Source organism: Pleurodeles waltl, chromosome 11 (genome assembly GCF_031143425.1).
Source record: "Pleurodeles waltl isolate 20211129_DDA chromosome 11, aPleWal1.hap1.20221129, whole genome shotgun sequence".
NCBI classification, from domain to species: Eukaryota; Metazoa; Chordata; class Amphibia; order Caudata; family Salamandridae; genus Pleurodeles; species Pleurodeles waltl.
Window position 1 is genome coordinate 272,319,433 of NC_090450.1, and position 27,560 is coordinate 272,346,992.

At 41.1% G+C, this 27,560-nt stretch overlaps 1 protein-coding gene across 5 annotated transcripts in view; it reads right to left on the reverse strand.

The window, feature by feature from the left end:
- Window positions 1-24,297, reverse strand: part of STAG1 (STAG1 cohesin complex component) — a 995,019-nt gene extending 970,722 nt beyond the window's left edge. For 2 of the 5 annotated variants that reach the window (XM_069213541.1, XM_069213543.1), the window contains exon 1: window positions 23,942-24,226. The gene's annotated coding sequence lies outside the window, so the exon portion shown is untranslated. Of the gene's footprint in view, window positions 1-23,927 lie in introns of all 5 variants that reach the window. The other 3 variants (XM_069213542.1, XM_069213540.1, XM_069213544.1) reach the window with 3 other exon arrangements.
- Window positions 24,298-27,560: the final 3,263 nt, after the last annotated feature.

Genomic DNA, 27,560 nt, shown 5'->3' on the forward strand with positions numbered 1-27,560 from the left:
GTCAAATAGTTTCCCCCTCCCCCCAAAAAGGTAATATCGTCTCTCCATGCTCCAATAAAAAAAATTGTGGTGGCTGCACCACTCGTTACTGCCACCTTCCCCCTAAAAAGTAAATGTAAATAACAAATCAACATAAGTTTAAAAAATAAATAAAAAAAAACTAGCTAAAATAACTCCACAAACTAATATAACAACCTAAAATAATAAACAATGTAGCTTGACTGTGTTGCAGAATATAGGAAGTCTGAATGTGAGGCAGCCGAGATTTCTTAAACTTACTCCTTCAAAATATATCCCTCTCAGATGAAAAGCTCCTCTAATAATTTTAGCCAGTGTGTCTTTATACCACAAACAGCTCCAGCATCTTTTGACAGGCTCAAAGCTTGTGTTGGCTGCAAAAGTTAGCAGTCTAGATGTCATTAACCCCCAAGAGGACCAGAGCTGAACAATCCTGCACACAACCTGTGCGTTGAGTGCCACACCAAAACTTGTGGAACAACCTAGGACTGGAACGACATGCCCTCAACTTGTGCATACTATCGTGCCACATGGTGTTCTCTGGCACTCGACACAGCTGAATCACAGCTGTCTCAAGGCTCAGTATCCAAGTGAATATGGCATAAGCACAGAAAAATAAAGTGCGGTCAAGCAGCACAAGGTGACTTCAAATGGAGCTCTAGGCACGCACACAATTTAAACGTCAGCCTCTTGAAAATTCTAAATATTTCTGGGATGAAACGTGCTAAAAGTTCAGTCAATGTCCCGCTAAAACAAAATCTTCATTTACTAACAGTACCATCAAAGGCTTAAAGTTCAAAAGGTTTCCATTCGGTTGATTTCAAACAGTGCTCATGGCAGGTGAGCAGTTTAATAATAACTCCCCTTGAAAATTGTTAATGTTTACGGGGTGAAACATGTTAAAAGGTCAACGCGCAAAAACAACAATTTTTTTTTTTGTTTAACTTTAATTTTATTCATGATACCATCAAAGGCTTCAAAGTTCAATAGGCTTCCAGGTGCAAGGGTTCAGTCAGACTTGTACGTGGGGTGTTGTTGGATATCCTGTCCCTCTCAGGGGATTGGCACGAATGTTGAGAAGTTGTCCTGAAGCTAACTGTAGTTTAAATCTTCTTCTTTAATCCACCAACATGCAGCACAAGGTTAGCACAGCTCTTAACTCAAGAACAGCCTACCCTCATCTCTCACCTCAATGTTCTCATAGAATCTCTGCAAGCCATGGTTCTATGAGGATAGAGGTTACAAGTGTTCAAAGAAAAGCATTCAGAGGTGCTAATATCAGTGTTCTACTGGTGACCACATCAGGGAAGACCTTCATCAACAGCCACATAATGCAAGATTACCAGCAGAAATCTCAGTGCATCATGCAATAATGTAAAAAGGGGGTTTTCAACTTGGACTGTCTCTGCATGCTTGATTACATGACACCCATAGCTGAAGTGCTCTTCTGACTTCACAATGAGTGGTGGCATTTTACTATTTTACGTGGAATGCATCCACTTATAAAGTAGTTCTTCAGTGCATGGTACTACTATGGCAAAATGTGTGTTTTGAACCAAAAACTATGTAGTTGAGGACCGAGCAGCTCACCCACAAGAACATTTTACAACACAAAAATGACTTCAAAACACTGTCCAAGCCAAATGGCTTGCAGCCAGCACCAGACTTCTCTGTTTTATCAATGTTTTAATAATTTGCTATCTCTTCTCCCCTTCACTCCTGCACAGCTAAGGCATGTAATATTTGGGAGCAGATAATATTACATACAGGTGACAATGTCATCACCTAACAATTGTGTACACCCAATCAACACATGCCTGGGAACCTGTGTGCTTGTAATTTGTCTGAATGTATGGACTGCACAAAAATAAAGACTGGTCAGCCAAGCAAATAAGGAGGACTTATGACATTTTAAAAATTCCATTGTCTATTGGGCAAAGAGCTGCCATAACTAAATACAATGGATCATTTTTGTTTGGGGAATGAGAGGTTGAAATAGTTACATCACAGTGTAAAATTTAGATCCTCAAATAAAAATTTCCAAGCATGATAAGGCCCTGGTTAAGAGTTGTTACTAGTTGTAATGGCTAAAGTTAGGATCAACCACCACACCCGTAATTACCAGTATTTTGCATGGTCACCCCACCAGTACAGGGCAATTAGATACTCTACACCACTCAGGATCTGAAATAACTGCAGACCTGGAACTAGTCTGTAGAAAACCACACAATACTGTCTATTGCAAGGGGGGCTAAAGCACATTTACCACATGCTCTGAGCAGGTGGTACATGTGGATAAGGGGTTGTGCGAGGGGACAAGGGTACAATGGGTAGGCGAGGGAACGGGAATAAATCTCATAGCAGTAGGGGAGCACTTTATTGTGAAGCCATGTGAGAATTTAACAGCCCTGGTCCATGTGGGGACCTTTTTGAACTCATCAGCTGGGCTTCCTTACTTGCCACTAATTCACCCCATGAAAGCCAAAACTGACCAAAAAAAAAAAAGGGGTAGGCATGAGAGAATTTGGAGAACCAAAGCATAGGCAAAGGGGTCAAAAACAAGTATTGATGTAGCATTTTTTTAAATTGATGCTTCTGAAAAGAACATGGTATTAGATTACATTAATTTTAGCAGATGGATTAAGTGTGATTCAAGGAATTGCTAGTTTACGTTGTACAAAACCTTTGGCAAAACACATGGCACAAAGGCTGCATACAATGGCAATCAGTACAAACAAGACTTTAGCATGTACTTCCAGGTACAATAGGAATGAATCGAAGGGTAGTGATTCCTGCTCCACTATATTCTCCTGTTCACCCCTCCATCCAAAGCACCATATAGACACTAGCCCCTTTTCTTATAATTCACCACTGGCTATATAGTCTAAGCAGAAGCCCAGTTCCAAATGTTTACTTTACCTGCAAACAGTTAGGAACAATCCACCTCCAGCTAAGAGAAAAATTAGACCCCTCACAATCGTTCCACCCCTAACGAACAAGTTACTTACCCCCTTAGCAACACTTTCTGATGGATACAGTATCTATCTGCAGATTACTCACCTTTTGAAAGAAAATCCCTGTGCGTCGGCGTGTACAGGAAACTTTGACAGCTCTCCCACATACAGATGTCAGTAAATACTTGGTTACACATGCTGCACAGCGGGATGTCACTGGAGCCACTGACATGCTGACGTCAGTTTCCACCCATTTTTACATGCCTTCAAGGCGGGTAGATGGAAGTATCAAAATTACAAGTACAGTTCCTATATTAACATGCATATGCATACTAAAAATTCATAAACTGTTTGCTTTTGTATATACAGACAAGCAAAGGGGCGGCGGGTAGGTAAGTGAGGAATCCGTAGGCAGATACTGTATGCAGTAAAAAAAAAATTGCCACAGGTTACCAACTTGTTCTGATGGATGCATCTACCTCCAAATTCCTCACATTTTGAGCAGAATACCCAAGCAGCACCACACGGAAATGGGTACATGTGGGTCTATACCAAAACTATCTTGCAAAAACAGAAGGAGCAAAGTGAACGACCATCCTCAATTCGGAATCTAAACAATAGTTTCACAAAAGTGTGAAGGGAGGCCCAAGTCACTGCTTTACAATTAGGAACTAGGGACTATTCTAGCAGAAACAGAAGTAGAAGACTGAGTTCTAGTAGAGTGAGCACTATAAGGGATCACCCATATGAACAAAGTCCTTTTGTGAACTGCCTTTCATTTTTCAGATAGCCTATTTGCCAACATAAACTGATGTGGTGGAGTGTCTGCTGGACGATAACACAACATCCACCACATCAGGTGAAAGTGAAAAGGAACTCAGGTTTTCCTGCTAGATTTCCAGGCATTTAGTGCAGGCTCTGGTGGTGGAGGTGTAAAACCTTCAACTGTGAGAGGAGGTCTGCTCTGAGGGAGACTGAGCGGACGGCGCAGGGAGAGGATGAGAAGGAGATCTGCATACCACACTCTCCAGGGCCAGTCTAGGGCTATTAAGAATACCTGGCACTGGTAAAGGCAAATCTTCCTCAGAAGCTGGGTAATCAAGGGCAAGGGAGGTAATGAGCAAAGCAGCTGGGGGCTCCAGCTCAACTGAAAAATGTTTCCCCAATGCTCCCTGCACTGGCTGCAAAACAACAGGCAACGCACTTTCACTCAAGTGGCAAGGAGGTCTGAAGAGAACCCATAACTGGAAAATGTGCAGAACTGCTTCTGGAAGGAGACATCAATCGTAGTCAGCTGAAAAACATCAACTGACACTGTCCGCATGCAGGCTGAGAGCTCCAGCCAAGTGGTTTGCTATCACACAGACCAGATTATCCTGAGCCCAGGAACATAGTCATAGAACTTCTCTGCAGGGAAGAGACAACCTTACTCACACTTGCTTGTTGATGTACGACATTGCAGTAGTGTGGTCTGTCAAAACTTGCACTGATTGACCGTGAATGGAAGGGAGAAAGGCCTTGAGAGCCAGACGCATCTCTGAAATTTTAACAGATCGATACAAAACAACTTTTCTTCTGGAGACCAAAGTCCTCTGATGTCCAGATGAACGCCACATCCCCTAGGGCGACGGCATCTGTCATGACTGTGATCACCAATGGAGGAGGGCAAAAGAAACGTCCCTTTGAGACAGACTGATGGGCACATTCCACCATCAAAGATCCACGGCAGAGTCTCTGGAGACACTGATAGGAACCAGGAAATCGCAGTTGTGCTGAAACCACTGCAGAAGTACCACTGGAGGGAACCGATGTGCCAGTGTGCATAGGTGACCAACAGAACACATTAGACTAGCAAACCCAACAGGCGCAAGACCTGCAGGATTAGAACCATTGTCCATTCTGAAACATCGGTATCATAGCCTTAATGTCCAGAATCTGGGAGTGAAGGCTCTACTCACTATAGTATCCAGTGCTGCCCCTGTAAACTGGGTGTTCTGAGAAGGGTCCAGGTGAGACTTGGGCATGTTACTGGAAAAGGCCAGGCTAAACAACTACTGAAACAGCAACTGTAAGTCGAGGTGGGCTTCTTATGGCTCCAGCAATATCATGTGGTGCAGTGGGCGGAGCCATGTATATAGCGATGCCCGAGGTCGATGTGGGAGAGCTATCACAAAGTTTCTGGTCGAAGAAGGCATATGAGGATATTAATAAGGTGAGGAATTGGCAGGTAGATGTTTCCATCATAATGCACCTCATTCAGGCAAGTATAAGCGATCAAGGGGTCCTCTATTGTGGTGAAGGAACTTGAACTGAATTTCCATTCAAATAAATGTTTGTCATTTCTGCAAGCCTTCTGCATTGCAAACGCAAGCATACTTGGTTCAATGGCATGCTCTTCTAGGCTATATGCATTGTTTTCATAAATACAATCATTTTGTTTTTTTGCAAAGTTTCCCGCAATTATTTTGTCCCACTCTTATTTGCACTATACAAAAATACAACTACAACACACTGGACCTGTATGCACACAAAGACATCCCTTCTATTCAAACACACTGAACTAAAAACGGCTAGAGGCCCCTGAAAATTTGTAGATTAACGAATCACCCTATTAATATATATAAAACAGTGCAAGACACCCACCTTCTATCAGTCTTTTTTTTTTTTTTTTTTTTTAAACAGTCATACAACACTGCAGCCTGCTATACACCTAGTATCCATTACACCATGCATACACTGCCCTTCGTCGGGCATGTGTGATGGGAGCACAAGTCTTCAATTCTCTTACAAATAAGTCCATGTTAAACGTAATGTTTTTGTATTCACTTGTTTCATTATGTAAGACAGCTCTAATTTTAGCTTACAAATTGCTTTAAAAAAAGTACTTGGAACAGGTGGGGAACACACGCATGAGTCTAGAAATACAATTTTAGAAAAGTGTGTTGGAGCATATTTTGGTATACCTTTCTTGGCACACGTTACCTTTTACAGACATGTTCTACTGCTGAGATATATTCCCTTTCAATGCAAGTAGTCTGAGTATTAAGCAAGATAACATGGACCCCCACATGCAGCAGAGCCCTTCCACCACACTGAGGAATTATTGGGGCATTGGTTTAGGTTTGGTCAAGTTACAACTACAAGAAGCAAATTACACATGACAAACAAGCTGAGGCTGTGTTTGGAACTCTAGGCATTTATCTCTCACATTATCGTACAAAATACCCCACCTTGCGTTAAAAAAAATAAAAATAAAAATCGTAAATTCTGTATTGCACATGACCATGTTATTTAGGTTGTTACAATGAACTTCCTAATCTCAGGCTTGCTATTCATCAACAAATTATCTCCACCTTGGATACATGTAACCTGTTCCTCAGAAGATATTCTGTACCACAGTCTTTGTTAAGTTCTGTGCTCCTCTTGCAAAGAGCTCCCAATTCCCATAACTAAAATAAACAAACAGTCCACACTGTGAGCTGGATACAGTACTAATTATCTTAGCACTTTGCATTAATTAGCATAAACAAGTACATGCGTAAACTAGCGATACACCCATGAGTGTCAAACCTTCCAATGATTTCGCTCTAGAAATCAAAAAGGCTCATTTGATCAATAAAATGTGGTATGTACGCCATTTAGAAGTGTAAACACAAAGTTTAATTAACAAACACAGCAATGACAATCTATCAAAGCTATCACTGATATTACAAATTAAGTTTTATTTATTCTGACACAGGAACCTTACCGTCTTGCACGTGCAAGAGCCACTAACTGAAACTTTAAAAATTGTATAATTATGCCAGATGTCCGTACTGCTACACGGCTAAAAGGCGCGAGTAAGAATGTGAGCCAGGTTGCTTTCCTCTCATACTTACTGCTGCCCGACTTGTTTCACAGGAGTCACTATCTCACTGACAAGGAATATGAACAATTCACTTTGAAGAACAATTCACTTGAAATAACAGTCCACTGGCTAAGCCAATCTTGGACTTTGATTTAAGGAATACACACAGACATATTACACAGATGCAGAGAGCAATAAATCTACCGATGTACATACACATACAGAAACAGGCATCCATAGTTATAGACGATCAGACAGGTGGTGCCCCCTGTACAGAGGCCAGACATGCATGATGGGGATTGCTTGCATAGCTATTCAGATTGCCCCAACAAGGAGAACCAGCAATCAATACAAACGGGTCGACACAGATGCGGATAGTCAACACACAGTCCTAAACAAAACTGCAGGCGCACAGAATACATAGAGGAATGAACCGATAAGGGTGTCATGATCATTTATTTCATCTTCAGCCCCTTTGCAAATTAAATCAATTTTGAAGTCAAATTGTGTCCACTCTTATGCAGTTCGTCCTTGGACTCTCTAAAGAGAACTCACTTCTGATGGGTAACTGAATACTTCAATCTCAAAGTCCACTCAATCTGTGACCTTGTCGGACCATTCATTAGCAGTTAATGCAGTTCTCCATCCCTAGTTATTTCATGCTTGGTACGTGCATAAAAATGCAGGAGCAGAAATCAGTGTCCTCTTTACAAATAATTATCAGTTGCAGGGTTCCGCTAAAGCATACAGAGACTACAAACATTCTTGGCATGCACAAATCACTTAAAAGGAAGCCAGGTACCAAAATCCATGATGTCTCACAAGGAGAAAGCTACCAACAGATTCATATTTAGATGGTCCTACTTTCAAACAAACTAAATGGCTTTCGGCAACACACAATAGGAAAAATAAAATACATCCTTTGAACTTGTGTGGTTAAATACAAATGCAGTTGTTAACTATTATTTTTATATTCATACATCAAATGAATAGGTTTCTTTTACTTTGACCGTCTGTTTTTACTGATATCACAGCACAGGGAAGACAATATCTAAATTGTGATCAGCTAATACTAAAGGAGTTTGGAGTCAACTCTTTATGAAGTTCTTCAGAGTACCCTTCAACCTCCCAGAAATAGGGGGCAAGGGTGAAACTGATTTTGCCCCCCCAGATACGAGGCAAATATAAGATCGATTTGTATTAGGCTTCTCTTCAAAGAACATAAAATACAATTGCATAACTCAAGTACTAAAGGCTGCATTTTTTAGGACTCCTTAAAAGTCAACAACCTGAGTTTGAATTATGTCCTCTGGTTTCCACGACCCAGTCATAGCAACCTCAAGTAAACGAGATTACTTTTCACAAGTAAATTATACTATTTAGATTTGGCCACAACTAATTAAAACAAGGTAGTCAGACAAAGTGCTCTTAGTACAGTTTGGGAGAGTATCTATGTAACATAATGCATGCAGTCCAATCACTATTTGCTACAAATCCTACCTTTCTAAATGGTGCACTATGGCCAGGTGAGTGTGCCATATTCTTTAAATTGTGGGGTCGCTTCTGAGAACCAGTTCTCAGAAGCGACACCGTCAGCAGTATGCTAACATCAAATTTATTTGCTACCGAGTTCAGACTTATCATGGTCCGGGGCCAAGCTATTTAACTCATGTCATACTATCTTGCAAACTTCATTGACCTCGGATATTTACTACGTAATCTCATATCTTGAAAAAGTTGGAGCCTTAAAAAAGTCAGGTTTGACGAAACATGTGTCAGCTGTTGCTTTCCTAATATATTTGGCTCTTTGACATCAAACTTACTTCTGCCTTACTGAAACAAGGGATCTGTTTTTCCGAGATGATATAGAGGAATAAAGTGAAATCTTCATACACCCGTGATGTGCCGTGGTTTCTTTTCTTCGTATATACTTCCTAAAACAGTACCTGCAGACTATCTCACTTTACACATCAGAATAAAAAGGCACATGTATTCTACCAGATTTTTTAATAAGCTGTGTAATGCAGTGTAACCGAAAACAAAACTACCTGGCATTTGCAAAGTAAATGGATCTGGCTATAGGTAAATCTTCAATGGGTTTCTATTTGTAATGAAGTTATATTGAAGAAAGAAAAAGAAAAAGGCAATAAGCATTCAAAATAAAAAGTAAAATAGAGTCCAATTGTGTGAACATGTGGTTCCCAACCTCTGGTCTGGGAACCCCTGGGGGTCCGAGGTGGCTTAGAAAATTAACTATTAACAGATTAGGTCCCCAGCTTTCAGTAATTCAATAATGATTCACCGGGGATCCCCAGGTTTCAGTAATGATAAAGAGGGGGGGGGGGGCGCACAGAAGTCAAAAGGTTGGGAACCTATGGTGTAAAGATTTGATTAAACTTTAAAAAAAAAAAAAAAAAATCGCAATAATACTTAACCAGGGCAGCAATAATAGTTCTTGTCAATGTTTTTTTTTTTTTTTTAAATCCTCTTTGGCCACCGAATGTGGCACATTGTAGCTGCCACCCCTAGACAGCACCTGGTTCAATAACGCATTCAAAGTTGTGTATCCGCACACATCCACATCAGCCATCTTTGAAAGTGCCTAATATTTGAAGACACCACCTCTACATTGTGAATCACAGATGTGCATGCATGTGTGGTAGCCATTCTTGATCGAGATTTGGTAAAAACAAAAGCCATTTGAGAAGATGCTTGTCACACAGGCACAGGAATGACTACCTCGCAGCTATCAAATACATTTTAAGACACCTTACCACTGATACAGCTGTAAAACGTAGCAAGGAGGATCCAGGTGTTGCAGGTTGAAAAACAAAAAGGGGGGGGGGGAAGGGGAAATAAAGAACAGGGAAGTGAGAGTGAGTGACGAAATAGTCCTCCACATTCAATGTCTGATGTCCGCAGTGCCAGACTACCTCAAAGCACAGAGATCTAAATGCTTCAACAAGGTACAAACTGAGGAAAGCTACCGATTTAGGAGTAAGCGACAGACAAAGCCACCCAACCATGGGCAATGAATGGGCTGACCAAAAGCCTTTTCTATGTATATGTAATGTATTGAAAAATAGCTAAAGCCGCCTGTAGTACACACTAAAAAACGAAATGACAGCAAACGTTGGCCCACCAACATTAGAACTGAAGTGAACTATTTTTTAGGCAGATGTGCCAAAGCAAAATATTGTCACTTTCAGTAAAGTAACATATGAATGAAGTGATCCACCCAGTGCTTCATGCTATTTGCTGTGATCGGCAGTAGCAAAATGTGAATGGCGCTTTCTGCAAGTAAGACTCAGAAGTAATGTCAACATCAATCTAGTGGAAGCTGCGATTTCACATCTGTGCTAATTAGCTCAAAAATAAAGTAGGGGGGTGCGATGTGGCGAAGCTACTTCCAGAATGATTAGCAATATGAAGGATTTTAGAGACAGTTTATTTTACTTTTTCTAATATGAAAACAAATACTAATGGAACATAAGCTCTTGCATTGAGCTAAACTGCCACCCCACTAGTTTGGTGCAGATTGGAAAGGATAAATCCTTTAATTATCAAATACCTTATTTTACGGACTGAAAATCACAATATGACATACTTGTTCCATACCCGGGTAAAAAGGTACATGCACGGACAACATGCATCACATTAATAAAGCCTTTCTGGGCAATTCACAAACTGAAAATTAATTGGTCCACAGTGAATTTAAAAGAAAAGGATTGACATCACAAGTATTACATTCTTACAGCACAAAACGACAAGTTAAGGTTTGTTGGACAATTCGCTTGTGTCGGTAAGCTGTGCTAAACATGTAGGTTTAATTCAGACGGGCATCGCACATGTTCACCCTGCTTAAGATAATAAAGCAATGGAGTTCAGTAACAGCAAAACTTTTGGGTTAAAGTGATAAGTAGCCACCAGAACATGGTATTAAGAACGGCATAAATAGGTGCTGGGAAAGTGAAGCGCCTGTTATTTATTTATGTATCTATTATTTAAATAAGATAAAGTATTTCTTCGTGGACTGGTGAGTTTGAACGTCTGGTCGTGTGGATACTAGTGAATGTAGGTGAGAAAATCGATCAGATGTACGTACGAAGTAATGGATGGATGTAGGGGGCGATAGTAAATTAAGGCACAAGCTCACAATCGCAAAACAGCACTACCGAGTGTGTAAGGTTAGCCCATATGTAAACGACTGTGTAATTAATGGAGTGCAACATGATTTTGGGAGAGAAAAAAATACAGAAACGGCTGCAGCCTCAAAGTCCAATTGGTGAGAAAGATGTAGAAACAAAAGGCCACAGTCAAGGACAAAGTATAGCAGCAAGGGAAGCGTGAAAAGGCAGCAAACCGGGAAAAAAAAAGAATGAAGCCATCACTGCCTCTACAGACACCTACAAAGACAAAGTCCATTGAAGCAAACCACAATACTTTATTTAGGAATATAAACAACGGCTAAAGGAAGTGTCTTATCTCCGTATGAATCAAAACATCTATAGGAAAGAAAAAAACAGTTTCTAACCAGACCTAAAAAGCTTATTTACTATTTGATTATACATTTACAATAGAAATCCACATTTCATACAATGCTACATCACACTTGCCATCTGCACAAGGCGTCAGATTACATTGGCGATAAGGGACCATGGGCACTCGCAAACATTTTCCCAATGACCAAAATGCATGGGTAGTGTGACAGAGGACCGCATTGATGCCAGCAAGGGTGGTGGTTGGAGTTTGTAAAGTGGGTGCAGGGGGAAGCAAAGCATGTACATCTAGTGACACAATGTGAAACCAGAAAACCTAGGATCAATCCTGCCTTCCTCACTTGACCAAATTGTATGATCCTAGGCAATTGTTTTATTTAGCTTCCTCTCCTTTTTCTTCATAATCACATAGAAGAGATCCCTGAAATACATGATGTCAGGATGTGTGTGTTTGATTTAATAAACTTTAAAAGTTGTCAATGTGTGTGTGTGTGTGTGTGTATATATATATATATATATATATATATATATATATATATATATATATATATATATATATATATATATATAAATAAATAAAAATAAATAAAATAAAAAACAGCAAAACAGGCCACGTCATAGGTCACTATTAGGATTGTCAGGGTGAGTGGAAACATGAATGTTTCTAAATACATGTTTAAAAATTATCTCTTAAAAAAAATTACTTCTGAACACTGATAGAATCTGATGCACTAAGGTGAAATTGTGCTGTGTGTTCATGAAACACACTTTTTGAATTCTGAAGACACTATCATATTTTTACACGTTTGCTGCAAGATCTTTTTAAAACTGATGGTGTTCCTAAAGTTAAGCGGTTCAGGACATAGTGTTTATTTACTTTCTTTAACTTCAATTAACATGTTGCTTCTTGCCCATCTACCATTTTGTTTTATTATTAGGACTGGTTCCATTAAATGGTGCTGTACAACACCGCAGACCAGGGGGGCACACATCTACAGGTCAGGAGGGCAGCGTTTGGCACCCCCAGCCATACTCTGAGTATCTCTGTTCTACAGCAGATCAATGGGTGATTCTGATTACAGACAGGCTCCAATCTGGTATTTTAGCAAGGAGGGGAGGAGGGTAAAGGGGAACTCTTCATAAACAAGTTTAAGTGGGTGCTTGGACTAATATTAGGATTCACCCTCACCCCAGTCTGCTGTCTCATAAGTAAAAACAACATGCAAAAGAATTAAAATCTCCCCTTGTTAGTCAGACATGAGGCAGCTTTAATCAGCAGGGAACTGAAAGACAGAGCTTGGGGGGGGGGGGGGGGTGATGTCAGTCTCCCTGGACGGACCACACCCCTTTATTTTATAATAAAAAAGGGTTTAAAAAAAAAACAAAAAAAAACATACCTTGTGCCAATGGGCTTTCTGCCACACCCAGGGGTAAATTAGGGACAATCCCCAATCTCTGGTCCATGCAAACCTTTTCTTCTGCCCAAGTGTAAAATATCTGGTGTCTAGTGGACTCTGCCTACTTGGGAGCATATATGGGGTAATTACCCTCACTATCCGCCAATCAGGTCCTGCAATACAGCCCCCCCCACAAACCGGCCAGCAAGGTTGGGAGGTAGTTTATGGGCAAATTCCTCCATCTGCACCCCTTCCACCCATGGGTGGCTTGTTGAGTGTGTGTGTGGGGTGGGGGGGGGGGGGGGGGGGCTATGAAAGACTGCAGTGTGTGTGTATATATATATAGGCTCATGGCCATGTGATTATTCCTGAAGTCTAGTGGGGTTTCTGGCATCTAGAGAAGCACCAGGTGATCACATCCTACTGTGATCTCCAGGCAGTCTAAAGGGAAATGGAGGTGTTTAAAGGCTAAGCAACTCTGCTTTCAAACAACACCCCCACCCCTTTCAGCAGTATTCCCACAGCCTGTGCTGTTTCCAACTCCATCTGTGCTCACAAGGGAAATGAGGAAGGAGTTTCTTGGGTGCCAGCATCCCAATGACGTCATCAAGTCACTGAACAAATCCTGTTCCAATGAAGGAACGAGTGTGACAAGGCAGAGGCACCAGAGCACCACAAAGCTACTTCTGCTTTGGTGTTGAGCCTTAGGACATAACCTCCAAATCCATAGCACCCAATTGGGAGCCCTAATGACCTGGAGGTTACATTCATAGGGCTCAAGGACTTAATGAAAGAAGATGGGGGGAAATGTGGCAAGGGTAAAGGGTATATATCTCAACTTAAATGTACTAACTCAGTTAAGTGTTAGGCACACAAGCAGAGCTGGGGGCAATTTCCACTCAACCAGTTTAATCAAAGCAACTAATGGCACGTGTCAGCCACGCCTACAAATGTCACAGGATCACGCACTATGCTGGCGTTACTGTTAATGACTGGCAGGGGCAAACCCTATACTGGGTTTTTACTGAGCGAGACAAGATATCCCACTGGAACTAAGGAAAAGTGGGGTACAATCTCCACACGACATTAAAGTTAGAGAATGAAGTGGAGCAGGGTTGCATAATTAATCCAGCGTCTTGCAATGAATACTAAAGTTAATCCAATGTATTTACTTGCACCTATATCATTTCAGTGCTGTTAAACACAATGAACCAGAGTTAAATCACTGTCAGTGAGCATATTCTTAGGAAGCATTATTTTGTATTGTAAGGCTATTCCCCTATGTAAAAGGGTTTCCAGGGAAGAGGTGAAGACTAGGTTGGTATTACCTTAAAAGCAGAACACTTTTTAGAGGAGGTTTGCAAACTGGTGTGGAACAGAGATGGTGGTGGGGTGATGAGAAAACTTACTGAGCACTGGCCAAGCAGCATTCATGTTGAAAACAGTCCCATGTTTTAGCAGGGAGCATCAGTGAGACACTTGGTAGTTGGCTATCACTAACATGTCACGTGTCCTGGCCGAGAGGTTTTGGGCTTCAAATAATCTTCAAAGTCTATGCCCCCATTTTGGTTACAGGATCACATTATTGATACTTTCATACTTTATGGACTTCCACTGCCAACAGCTTATTAGCAATCATGTATGTGATTGGATATTAAAAAGGCATAAACTTGAACACTGCTATGTTTTAGTTGCCTAAAAGGCTACAGCTTCAATTTGACAGAAATAATCTGAGAAAAATATGCTTATAATACAGGGGAGCCTAATGAAATATTTCTATCTTTTTTTTTTTTTTACGTTGGTTGGCATGAAAATCGTTGAAGACAAATAATAAAGAGTATCTTCCAGGTGCAAGTTCTGGGGAGATACAGTTAAAACAGGTCAGTGTGGACAAAAGTCAAAGAGATTAAGATGAGCATGGAAAAAGGCAGTAATAGTTTGTGAAAAGAACACAATGTTTACACCAGTCTATCATGAAGTCCAAATATGATGACTGATGTATAAAGACTGAAAAAAATGGTTGTACATTATTTTGATCATTTAGTGACTTGTGTAAGATTAGCTTGAAGAAAAAAAAAACATACAAAGACAAATTTAAACAACCGATACCATATTAACTGCTCGTTATCCACAGCACTGTGAAGACTTCTGTACCAATTGTTAGAATAAAAGTATTTTATTTTAAAAAGTGTATACTTCTTGAAAATAGAGTAAGCGCATTCCTCTTTAAAAAATGTACACACACACAGACACACTAGGGGTTTGGAATTTAATAATCTACTTGGCCATGGGACAGGTTGCTTCTTAAATCTACCTGTCCTGTAAAACAATCCACCCGCCCCTTTGGTGCCCCACAGTGCGGCGACAAATTATGGCAGCAATCTCATTATGTAAGAGCTCTGATAATAGCCTCACTGATTATGCTAGGACTACTACTATCGTAGGGCTTCAATTCTTGCAATTTCAATCTCTACTATAACAATTTCCTTATTTTGCCACCTTTCAGCAGATCTAAATACTGGAGGCTGAGGAAGAAGCAAGCAATAGTTGCACGACTGGAATGCCTTTGCGTCTGCAAACCTAATATGTTTTAAGGCTTTTCACCAGCTTTTCTCTAATCTTTTCCCATAATGAGAAAGGTTGGAAATGTATTTATGACAATGTTCACCCAGGGTTGGGAGGAAAAAAAAAAAAAAGTTGTTGGAGGGAAAATGAACCTGTAAACCCTTACTTTATTTTCACATGAGCAAATCTACACATGCATATTTGCTCATGCTAAAATAAAGTTCACAAAATATTTTCTAGGAGTACGATTTCCTTACTTTTGTAAGTTCTTGTGAATTCATGAAAGCTTCTAATTCAAAGACATACCATAGGTGCACATTTGTGACTTTCTTTAAGAATGGGACCCTAATTAGGTCTGGTGTAAACATAGCCATTTTGTTTTTATGAAGTTCTATTTCTCTTTCTATCTATCGGCAAGCTTTACTGTGAGTGGTCGCATTCTGCTCTTCCACAAGGAGTATATTGGCACACAAAGTAGTTTTGTTCAGTGCCAAGAACTACTGTAGCAGAGGGGGCCCTCTGCAAAGAACATTGAGGGCACCCCACCCCTCCAAACACACTCAGGACAGGTGCTGTGCTGAAAGGGGCCTCTGGAGGAGGGCTACAGGTCCTTTGTTACACCACCATTAGTAATGTGTACTTTTTGAGACCCTAAAAGTTTTTTTTACCCATTTTTTTTGCCAGTGTTTGTTAACAATGGTAAGGGCCTGGCAGCTCCCACAACAATAAAAGTGTTACAAAAGCCATGTCAAAACAAGACACGCATTGATGAAACCAAAAGACTCACACAAAAAAAAAAAACACGTCTGAACATTTGTCTTTGCCCTTGCTTGTTTATTTTCATGCTTCCCATAATCTTGTTGAAAAGGGTTACATGCCGAATTTCCATAAGAATATTTTTTGGAAATAATAGCATGTATCAACACATTTTACTAAATGACGCTTAACAGAAAAAGCACTTAATATTTCATAGTAGCAAAACATTTTCTTTTTCCTGCTTGCATATTTTTCTGAACATTTTATTTTGAAAAGCAAAGAATCATCACTCTTGATTACAAGCTTATACTAACATTTATTTGCATCTAATCAGAGAGCATTCTGGGAGCATTATACTTAGCCTCATATTGATAAACTTTTCAACATGTGTGTACACTTTTTTTTACTGGAACCCCTGTCGGTAGTGCAGTGTGACCTTAAAACGTTTATTTACAGCGCTCGCCAGAATAATGAAATATTTTCATTAAAGAACCATAAATACAAGTTTGAACATCTGTAACATGTGAACACATTGTCCCAACTGCAGACAGTTCCCTTCTCTGTAAACTGGCAGCCAAGGGGTTTGTGCTGCAAGGGGTTGGGCTTACTTGTTCCAAGGACAAAATGAACATGAACACTTGTTGCCCTTGACCCAAAAAATGTGTCCCGGGCGTCGGGGAAAGGAATTCCACATCCATGACACACACACAGGCTATCAATCTCCTGGCTCCTTTTGTTGCAAAAACAAAAAAATTAAGAAGGCGACCTTGAAGGTATCGGCCCGTGTCTACCACATGCAGGGGTGTGGAATTTAATAGAATATTTACTTTTCAAAGAGACTGGTTGCTTCATAATCTATTTGTCCACTAAAAAAATCCACTTGTCCCTTTGCTTCCATGCAGTGCAGCAACAAATCATAGCAGCAATCTTATTATGTAAGAGTTTTGATAATAGCCTATCTGATTATAACAGGCCAATACTATAGAAGGGCTTGCATACTACCAATTTACTTATTTTGCCATGTTTCTGCAGCTATAAGTACTCCGGCTAGAGGTAGCTGTAAGCAGTAGTTCCAGAGCTGTAATGTCCTTCTGAGTCTGTGCACACCTGCTAACTTGGATGTTTCAATGGTTTCACCAGCTCTTTTCTGATCTTTTCCTATACTGAAAAAGGTTGGAAATGTACTCCAGACAAGGGGCAAAAGTAAAACTTCTTCCAGGGTTGGGAAAAAGTGGTTGGAAGGAAAGTGAACTTGCAAACGCTCACCAGACTTTGGCATAAGCAAATCTATACATGCATATTTGCTTGTGCTAAAGTACAGTTTACAAATATTTTCTAGTATACTTCTGTAAATTCATGAAACATGTAAATCTGCACTTTTGCAAAGACAAATGCCATGGGTGCACTTCTGTGACTGTAAGAAGTGGACCCCAAATTCAGTCAAACATTAATCAAGACCTTTTGTTGAAATTATCTCTATTAAATGATCACAATCTGCTATTTCACAAGGAACATATCAGCACAAAACAGTTTTTTCCCCAGTGCGAGAAACCACTATGGCAAAGTGTGCTTTATAAGAACAAGAAATATTTTGCATATTTCCAATGTTTTATTCAGTAGGGAGGGCCCAGCAACTCCCACAATAAAAACATTTTACAAAAGCCATGTCAAAACCAGACACACATTGACAAAAGCAAAAGACCTATTGGCTTTACAAATGCTTGTTTATTTTCATGTTTCCCACAATCTTGTTGAAACTGGTTACACAATACCTTTCATTATGAATATTTTTGAAAACACTAGCATACCTTAACACATTACTGAATGATGCTTCAGAGAAATGGTAACTACAATTTCACAATAGTTTAGTAAAACATTTTTTGTGAGTATTTTATTTTGAAAGCAAAGCCTTAAATCTTGCTCTCAAGCTACTGCAATATTTCCATCTAATCAGAGAGCATTCTGGTAGCGTTATCCGTAGCATCATTTTTTTTTTTACTGGAACCACTGTCAGTACTGCAGTCCAAGCTTACAACATTTTAGTGTTAACCCTACTAATAAAAGCTTTGCATTACTGAACCATAAACACAAGTTCAAATAGCATTAACATGTGTACACAAACACAACCTCAACTGCAGACAATTCCCTTATCTGCTCCATAGTGTGGTACTGTGAATTGGAAGTCAAAGGTTTTGCACTGCAGAGGGTTAGTTCTACTGTCCCAAGGACAAAATAAATCTGCAAACTTGTTGTCCTTGACCCCAAACAATACGTCCTGGGCGTTGGGCTACAGGAATTCCACACTCCTGCACATGCTAGATGATCGGTGTACCAGTCAGTAACATAACATAAAAAAAATATATATATATATATACACACTTGAAAGTATCATTGAGCATCAAAAGGTCTGAGCTGTACCAGGTTGCTTCCTTCTGAGCCTAGAATTTTCAGAAGTCAGATGGAAGAACTTTAACCTAATGTGTCCTGGTGCCTTACAATGTCCCTTGGGTGAATAATGTCTTGTAATCTAATAAAATGTACAAAACGCCACTGAGTGATGTAGTGACTGAGTGGGACTTCCTGGTTCATCTGAAAGCTAAGAAGATACATCTTTATCTGCTGGAATCGTTCATCTTATATAGTGAACATCTGATGCATGCTCTGATCAACAACTGAGTAGCTACTTGACTTCAATTAACCGATGCAGCCAAGAACACTTCTGACTGAAGCCAATCAAGTTCTGTCCTATTTGGCCTGTGGCCAGAAGCTTGTGGTTCAATGCCAAACAAAGCACTGTCTAGCTCTGCTTAGGACCTTTTGCTTATACTCAAACCAGGTCTTCCTAGACTTAACCAAAGGTTTATAATATATACACACACATATATACATACACACACACGGTCAGCACTAGGTATAGTTAGGAACTAGTTTCTATAGAAAAGGCATTTTTACCTGCCTATAACTTTGGCACCTGTTAACACCTTAAACAAAATTTCCCACACACAAAAAAAAAAATGCACAATACGTCAGCTGGTGTCTGGAAAGTTCTGGGGGTGATCTGTCAAGCAGAGGCTGAGGGGAAAAAAAAAAAGGTGTGGGGGAGGAGGAGAAGAGGGGCTGTTTCCAAAATGTGTTCTCTACCGTGTTATTTCCATAGAGATTTTAAACAGACCTAGTGGCTAAACCACAGGACAAATGTACACCAAATTTAACAGAATGCTAGCTCTTGGTCCAGAAAACAACCTTTTTGTGATTTAGTGTAAATCCCTTCAGTAGTTTTCTGGTTATTAATGAAAAAAGGACGCAGATCCTCCTCAGATTGAGGAAAAGGAAGGCCCCGGTTGGCTAGTCGCAGCTTGACAAAAGTTGTGGCCGCCTTTTTGTTTTTTCGCATAGCAGGAGGGCGATAACTCGTGTAGGAAGTAACTCTGGACAATGAGTTGTAGTTTAACAAAAGTGAAACTAAAACGGCTGAATTTCTATTGCTCCGTATGGGTAAAAAAAGTTCACCTAACTATAACATCCCTGTAACCTTTTTTCTGTGTATACACACACACACACACACACGTCTCACATGTTCATGATACAAACAGGCATGCTTTCAGGACTATCTCAACTCGTAGTTTATGCATGATAGAACACCAGCACGTGCAACAAGTTTCGGCCCTACAGCCTTGCACATGCATACATGTTCAAGTGAAGAACCATTTTAAAAATGTAATAATTGGTCAAAGAAAGAGGACTGCATAAAGGTGTAATATATACAGTGTGATAAACTCACCATCTTTACACCTCTAAATAGTAGTTTGCCTCGCGATTTCCTATAGGCACAGACGTCACATATAGATATATAGTCATTATAAGAGTGAAGTCAAAACATAACACTACTAAAAGCATATACGTAACACTAATGTAACTTTGTACACAGAATGAATGACAATCGGCAGCACACAGTTTCAACTAAGTTGGTATTACACACTAATGTAAGTCCATCTAAACTGTCACACATCCTATTTATCAGAGATGGTTGTACCAAAAAGCAACAAGTACTAATGCTTTTAATTACAGTTATCAGCATGCACCATAATCATACAATGATAAACTTCCACAAAATGCCCTAAAGTGACCGTGCAGGCTTTACCTCATGGATCCCTAAAAGACTGCCAACTGTCAATTTTTCCTAGCTAGAAAACAAAGTTCCTACACACACTAATACAGAAGTTTCTTTTCTAAAAAACAGGATTGCTACACGCTGCAGGTCCTGTGGCAGTCCTTCCAACAGCACAGAAGCCTAATATTAGGTGTCGCTTGAATTTCGGAGTGGGAAGAGCTTTAGAGATTCAGAGAACCAGATTGCTCATTTACCAACTGTCATTTTGTAGAAAAATACCATCATGTTGGCATTCCTGGCTTGGGGCATCAGGGAATGGACAAAGGCTCTGTATAGAGCTTGGGCATGCAGAGCGTCAGCCCCCCCCCCCCCCCCAATCCCAAAATCAGAATCCTTTTCCATGTGCCCTCTCTTGTCAGTCCATAACAGGGGATTGCGCACCCCTGACACTTCTTCCTTCTTTTACGATCCTACCTCCCAAGGTGCTTGCTCAGTTGACACTATGCCCTTCTTCATCTTAAGAGTCTCTCTGACACCTTGTAACCTTTCCAGTTTCGGGGGTAGATGGAACGAGACAAAAACAGAAGACAAACTTTTCTAGTAGAACCTTGTGATCTGCTTCCCCTCCTACACCAGCTCTAATCCACATACACTCCCCACACCCACCCTTGCTGAAGCCTCTTCTTCCAAAATCCTCTCTTCTGAGCTTCCACCTAAAAGGTATGGAGCTTGAAAGATTAAAGCCTGCAGGCTATGGGCAGTTCCAGTGGGGTGGCCCTTTGCATATAATTAGTCCATTCGGGCCACAACTCTTAAGGTTTATGCCATTCACTGGCAGCATTTTAATTTCTGTTGTTCTTTCGGACTGTTGCAGGCTGCCTAATGATATCTAGGCAAGGTTCTAGATTTCCTGAAGGACAGATATTTATTGGGTCAGGCATTTTCCGCAATGGAGAGCAAATGGGCAGTCTTTCCATGCTTTCAGGCTTCAAGCTCCAGCCTGGTCAGCTACTGGTTTTCCATGTTTAGAGGACTTTTTTTTTTTTACTGTTTTACCACTGTCCAGTAGTTAATACTCAGTTTCCACATTTCTCCCAAGACATGGACATCTATTTTTATGTTTCTCCTTCCTCGGACAAGAAACTTCATTTTCACTTTTGGAAGGTGCAGATGGCCCTTTTGATTTATTTGGCAAAGACTGCTTCATTACACTGCGTCAATTCATGTCTACTTTTGGTCTGACAATAAGGTATGGACATCTTTCAACTGCATCCGAAAATTGATAGATTCATCTAGCATCACTGTCGTAAACAAGACTTCTTGAGAAAGAGTTGGCTTTTCCTGATTGTGGAAAGTCCACTTTTACAGCTGCTTTCAAGAGGTTTCTCCCCCACACTATCATTATCCATTACAGATGCCAAGCACTGAATAATATTACTAACTCTGGTGTCAGCATTTTGAAGCCTGCTGACTACTGAGTGTAGTGCTGCTGCTTCTTGTTATGAATTTCAGTGGTTGCTACAGTACTTTGCCTCTGTAGTCTTGTTAATTCTAGCTGGTCGCTTCCGCTTGGATAAGCACCCATGATAAGAGCTGAAATAAGAAGACCAGAGACTAATTAAGGAATTAATGCCCCACTTATCAGTGCCCCTCAACGCCCAGTCTTCCTTGTCATTTTCCCCTGACTACGGAGATGTATAATGACTACTGGGCATTGAGGAGGCTGGATATCCAAAATGTTGATTGGTGGTAGCTCACTTTTAGGGTTCTCAGGAGGCAGGGCCGAGGTGTAGCTCGGCTGCTGGGTAATTGGGTTTTTGATTGCTTTTACTAAGGAAAGCCTGTCACACAAGAACTGTCTCAAGAAAGATTAACAACCACAGTAATCTACCATCAACTTTCACTTCCCAGCAGATTGAAGGAATGTTATAACAATTCAAGTCAATGGCCCAGCAACACCAAGACTATGTTAATGTGTAATTCAGGCCTTACAGAAAGAAAGACCATACTAAAGGAGCCATTGGGTGAACGATGTACCAAAACACACCAGAATCTAAAGCAGGCTTACAAACATTATCCAATGTCTTTGGCAACTGTTCGAGATGTAGCTCTAGATAAATCATTGTTTTCTCTACAATGGAGGGCACGTTCTCATCTAGGAATCCTCATCAGTCAAGAACTTATCCTGGTTGATGTAACCTCAGCTACCAGCACTGCGCTTTCAGAAGCATGTTATCGATGAACTTGACTGTATGGAGATACTACAAAAGTCTCCTATTGAGTCTGCCTTATTCTCTGACCAAGAAGCTACAGGTGGTACAAAAACACGGATGTTCACTCAATCTTGTTTATTTTCAGGAGAAACAGCTTTATTGCTTTTGTTTCAGTGTTGCAAGCGCAGAGACGCTCTGGATGGCTGTTGTTCCTTACAAAAGACAAGTTAATTTATATCACAATAGCGTATTCCACTGTTTAACAAATGACCTGTGAACTCAGTATCCAGGTGCTCAAAACCCTGTTCAATGTAGGAACTCAATTTGAATCGTGCCATCAATGCCTGAATATGTGTAAACAATCTAGATTTATTTGAATACCATCTGTAACCATGTCCTTGGAACCCACCCACCTCTGACTATATGGCATGGCTCAACATATTTGAGAATGTACCTTCTGAAAGCATGCTTCCTCCAATAAATACCTGCCAGTCAAAAACTACGTGTGCATCAAGCTATGACACAGACTACTGACAAGCATCTTTCAAGTTGTGTTTACTTAAGTAATGTAATATTGAGATAAACATTATCAAGTTAACTAGAAAACTGCGTTTTCTGCAGGTAGCATACCACCATTGAAGCTTCAATGGCACATATCAGTTGCACGGGAGGATGGTCACTCCCGTACGTACGGCCAAGCGAGTCAGTAGTAGGGCGAGTGATGTGCTCAGTTCCAACATGTGGCATCCTGAAAAGCACACTAGCTAAACCACTAATCAAGAATAATAGTGTATCATTCCACCTCCCCCTCGACAACTGCGTAAACCCGTCCTCAGTTAACACAATGTATATTTTCAGAAACCATGGTAAAGTAGCATGTTCTTTCACAACGAAGAAACGCATAAGCACTTCAAAGTCTTGCATTAAAGAAAAAACAAAAGTAACTGCGTGATCTGATGTTGCTGTATTCCCTCTTTCTCCAACTATTTTAGGCTCCTTCCTGCCAACAAAACTCTGCAGTATCACCATGCACGCTAGATTTGGGACGCTGACATGGAATACCCTCTAGCAAGTAATGTGGATCACGACTTATTCAGGAGTCTGTAGGGTGCATGGTGCTGATATAGCGGGTGCTCAAAGGGTACTCTTGAGGGGAGGAGGGTCTGAAATAGGGAGGTCGTACGTGTCTGAATAACAGACTGCACAAGGAAACCAAATAGGGTTAGTTATAAAGGTGTGTAGAGACGGAAACAACTATGCAAGCGGCAAACATGTGCAGAAGGAAGCCTCCACACGGGATCAATGCAGGTTCCGTGTGCGGGTTTGGGGGACCTTCTCACCACCTCTCTGGCACATACGACAACCGGGCCACTCACAGTCGGGAAGACATGCCCAAAGGGCACCTTCCGCCACCCCAAGACACTGTGGCATGGAAGAGGAGGAGCTGTAAACAAAAACAGCCCCTTCCTTCTAGGCCTCCAGATCACCCCCTCCCCAAGTCCACCAGGGCCTCCATATTTGGACCAAAAGAGACAGTCTCCAATATCAGGCAGATAATATAACGTACCCCGCAAACCTCACCTCCACCGTCCATACCGGCGCCGCTGCCGCCTCCGGGGGGGGGGGGTTAAATAAAAACTCGTGTCCCCCTAAACCCCGGAAAAAAATATGAAAATGTAGCCAACACGGGTCACGCTTTACGGGCCACAGGGTTCCAGTGAAGGGTTAAAAGGGGGGCAAGTACCCGTAATAATTAGTTTAAAAAATGGGGGGAAAACGAGCCACGGAGAATAAAAGCGGGGCCGCGCCTCTTCATCGGAGCAGCAATCCTAAGCCGCCATCTGGTGGCATTTTCCACACGAGAATGGCGCAGATGCAAAGCCGGAGCCCGACCGCCCCCTGGCGGCCGCGCTCTGACTAGGCTCAGGCGCGAAAACAACAGGCGACTCCGGTGAGGAGGGCGGGTTAAACTACGACCGTCAATCACAGCCACCGGAAATAGCGTAACAACTGGAGGCGGGAAAAGAAACAGCTATAAGATGTCAATTAAATGCAGTCAGAAGTAGGTGTGGCAATCTTCGGATTTGCCGTCACTCGTGCCCGACCACAAAGCACGAAAAGAGAATGGGCGGAGCCAGGCAAAAGACGCTCAAAAAGAGCGCGAGACGTGCAGGCGGAGCCTGTCGGCTACTTAACATTCCACACGTCCAGCTATTCTGCTTGTCACTTACCCTGACGTCGCCCAAGGAGGCTCAAGCCAATATCAAACGTTTTCGCGCGAAAAATTAACGCATGCGCGTTCGTTGTGAGGCTAACGATAACTTGTTTTCCCGTGCGTTTGGCTTTGGTTGTATGAAACTGATCGCTTAACTGACGAAAGAATAATTTTCCCCTCACAAGTAAAAGGTGCGGACATTCCTCGTGTCCATTATCAGACTATAGTGCAGAAAGTAAGGAATTTGATCACCCCCAACACCGCGTTCACCCAGCAACAGTGACGCACACACACGTGCCAGGTTTGACTGCGTAATTGCTACCCGCTCTAAAATGGCGGTCTAGCAGAGCAATTCCTAGTGCTGCCGATAGGGGTTTAGGTGCGCATCTTCTTTACAATCAAATTTACTGTTCTCGTTTATAGCAGGTCGTCTAGCCACGTCTTTTAGCTCACTCTATTTTTTTAAGGAGTGATTCCAACGAACCGCTTTTGATTTGCTGAAAACAACTCCGCTTTTGATCAAGGTATATACATCTGCTTGTAGCGTAGAATCTTACATCAGAATATGTTCACGCAAGTTGTAGACTAACTTCGCTGATGACAAAAAACGATTTGCTTTTTTTTTTTTAGTAATCATTTTCATATGTTTAATCTTTACTGTGAGTGGTTCATTATAACACGGAAAGTCTCCCGAACACCAAACAAAATCGCGGCGTGGAGCCGCGATGGTTATTCACTCTGGATGCAGTTGCAGCCATTATCCACTTGGCGGCAGAAAGGAGGCGAAGGAACACGAGACAAAACCAACATTTGTGTCCGGAAAATAAGTGGATTGTGACACAACTGCTCATTACCTCCACTTTCTTTTTCGTAATTGAAATAATCATTTGGAAGAAATACTGAGCCGAGGGCAGACAAAGTTGACCTTTCAGATCCAAGTGATGTCAAATATGCTTTTAAATATGTATAGAACGCTGGGTACAGCATTTTCCCCAAAACACTGAAATACTTCGAGGCAGCGAGACGCGACCTCCCATGAGGACCAGGCTACCTTATGTGAGGAAGGCAGGTGATAGATGGGGAGCTGTGGGTCAATTATTGCCTACATGCCTCTTTCACAGAAACCACAACCATTGTAACTGTAACAAAATATGAACACCGGGTGCCTGACCGCATCAATATCATCCAACCAAAGCAGGAGTGGTGCATGGTCCGAGACCCCATGGGGGAACACCTCCACCCCGTAACCTGTTAGCGCTCAGAGCCTAGATAAGTAAACTTACCAGGAGACGCATTTAGGTGACAAACCTTTTGACCACGTTTGGAGACTTCCCCATACGAAATATTTTCTTGTCATCACCAATCAATAGATTAATAAACAATCAATAACAACAATCACAAGTCGATAAACATTTAATAAAATTTATTATTGAACACACCATTGACTTCTCAGTCACAAATAACCACACCAGTTTAGTCAAAGTTAAGATATTTATTTCCCTATGGGTTACACTCTAATATCATGTCTGTTAGTCTCATTAGCAATTAACCCACGCCAAAACAATCCAATCAATAATCAAAACGCGATTTAATCAATACATCTACTAATTTATTTTTTTTGTCCTCATTCATCCCAGACACCAGGTCTTTTCTTCACTCTTGTTATCGACCTTCCTCCTTGACCGGGGAGGGGGCCTCCTTCTTTCTCTCTCAACATGTGCACCATGCAATAAGGGTGGGGGTAAGAAAAGGGCACATATATTCCTCTGATTTAATGGATTATGAGAGACACAAAAGAAGAAGAATCATCAGACAAAATTTCATATATTCACCAATTGTTCCTCCAACCAAACTTTAAAAAGTAGCCACAATTTCCTTGACTTGGTGATAACCATTACTGTGTTCATTTTAAATACATATTTCACTTGATCCAACCACTCTTTATAGGAGGGAATAACCTTGCCTACCCATCTCCTACAAATTTCTCCTCTAGCTAATGGTATAGCATAAAATAGCCACTTCTGCGAGTCCGCCATTATATTTACTATCTGTTCCAATCTACCAAAAATGACTAGTAGTAAGGTGATCTTGATCTCAACCCCCAATAACTTAGATATTGTATGCCTCACTGCTTCCCAAAAAGATTGAATTGCCGAACATTCAATAAACATATGCACATCTGTCGCCTTTTCCACACCACACTTTCCACATTTGATCACCTCCCCTTTCCCCATCTTTGAAAGTTTATAAGGAGACAAAAATGCTCTATGTAGTACGAATATATGGTTTTGTCTGAGCGGGGCAGGTTTGACCACTTGATATAAAGTACGCATAGATGCCTCCCAGACCTCCCCGAGTTGTGTTTCCGGAAATAAATTACCACATAAATCTTTGGGCAAATTAAATTCACCATCCCTGCCTCCACTATCTCCCAATACCAAGTCGCCACTACTTTTTTGGAGAGGGGATATTGCAGGATCTTATCTTCTATCTGAAACTGCCAACCGCATCTCTTATTATCCTTCTCAATCCACCCTTTCAATTGGAGGTACTTTAGCCTTGACAAAGCCCCACCTGTTTTCTGCGAAATTTCCTCACAAGATATTAAGTCCGCTTCCTTAACTAACTCACCCCAGTATTTCAAACCTGCCTTCTTGATTGGAATAGCCTACATTGACAACTTTGACATTTGCTTTTTTCAAGAAACATGGATGATAGATAATGTATTTAGGCAAGGTTTAAAATCCTACTGCAAATCAGCAAGCCCTTCCCCGATGGGGAGAGCTGCTGGAGGGCTTATTACATGGCTAAAGACCACAGTCAAGGGGAAAATCAAAGAAATTGAAGTGGACTCAGAGGATATATTGGCCTTATCCATACAGCAGAAGTGTGGTTCCCTTCTATTATGCATAAACATTTACAATAGACCAGGTCCCTCAAACAAATTGTCCAAAACCTTCCATGCATTGAATGCTCTAGTTTCAG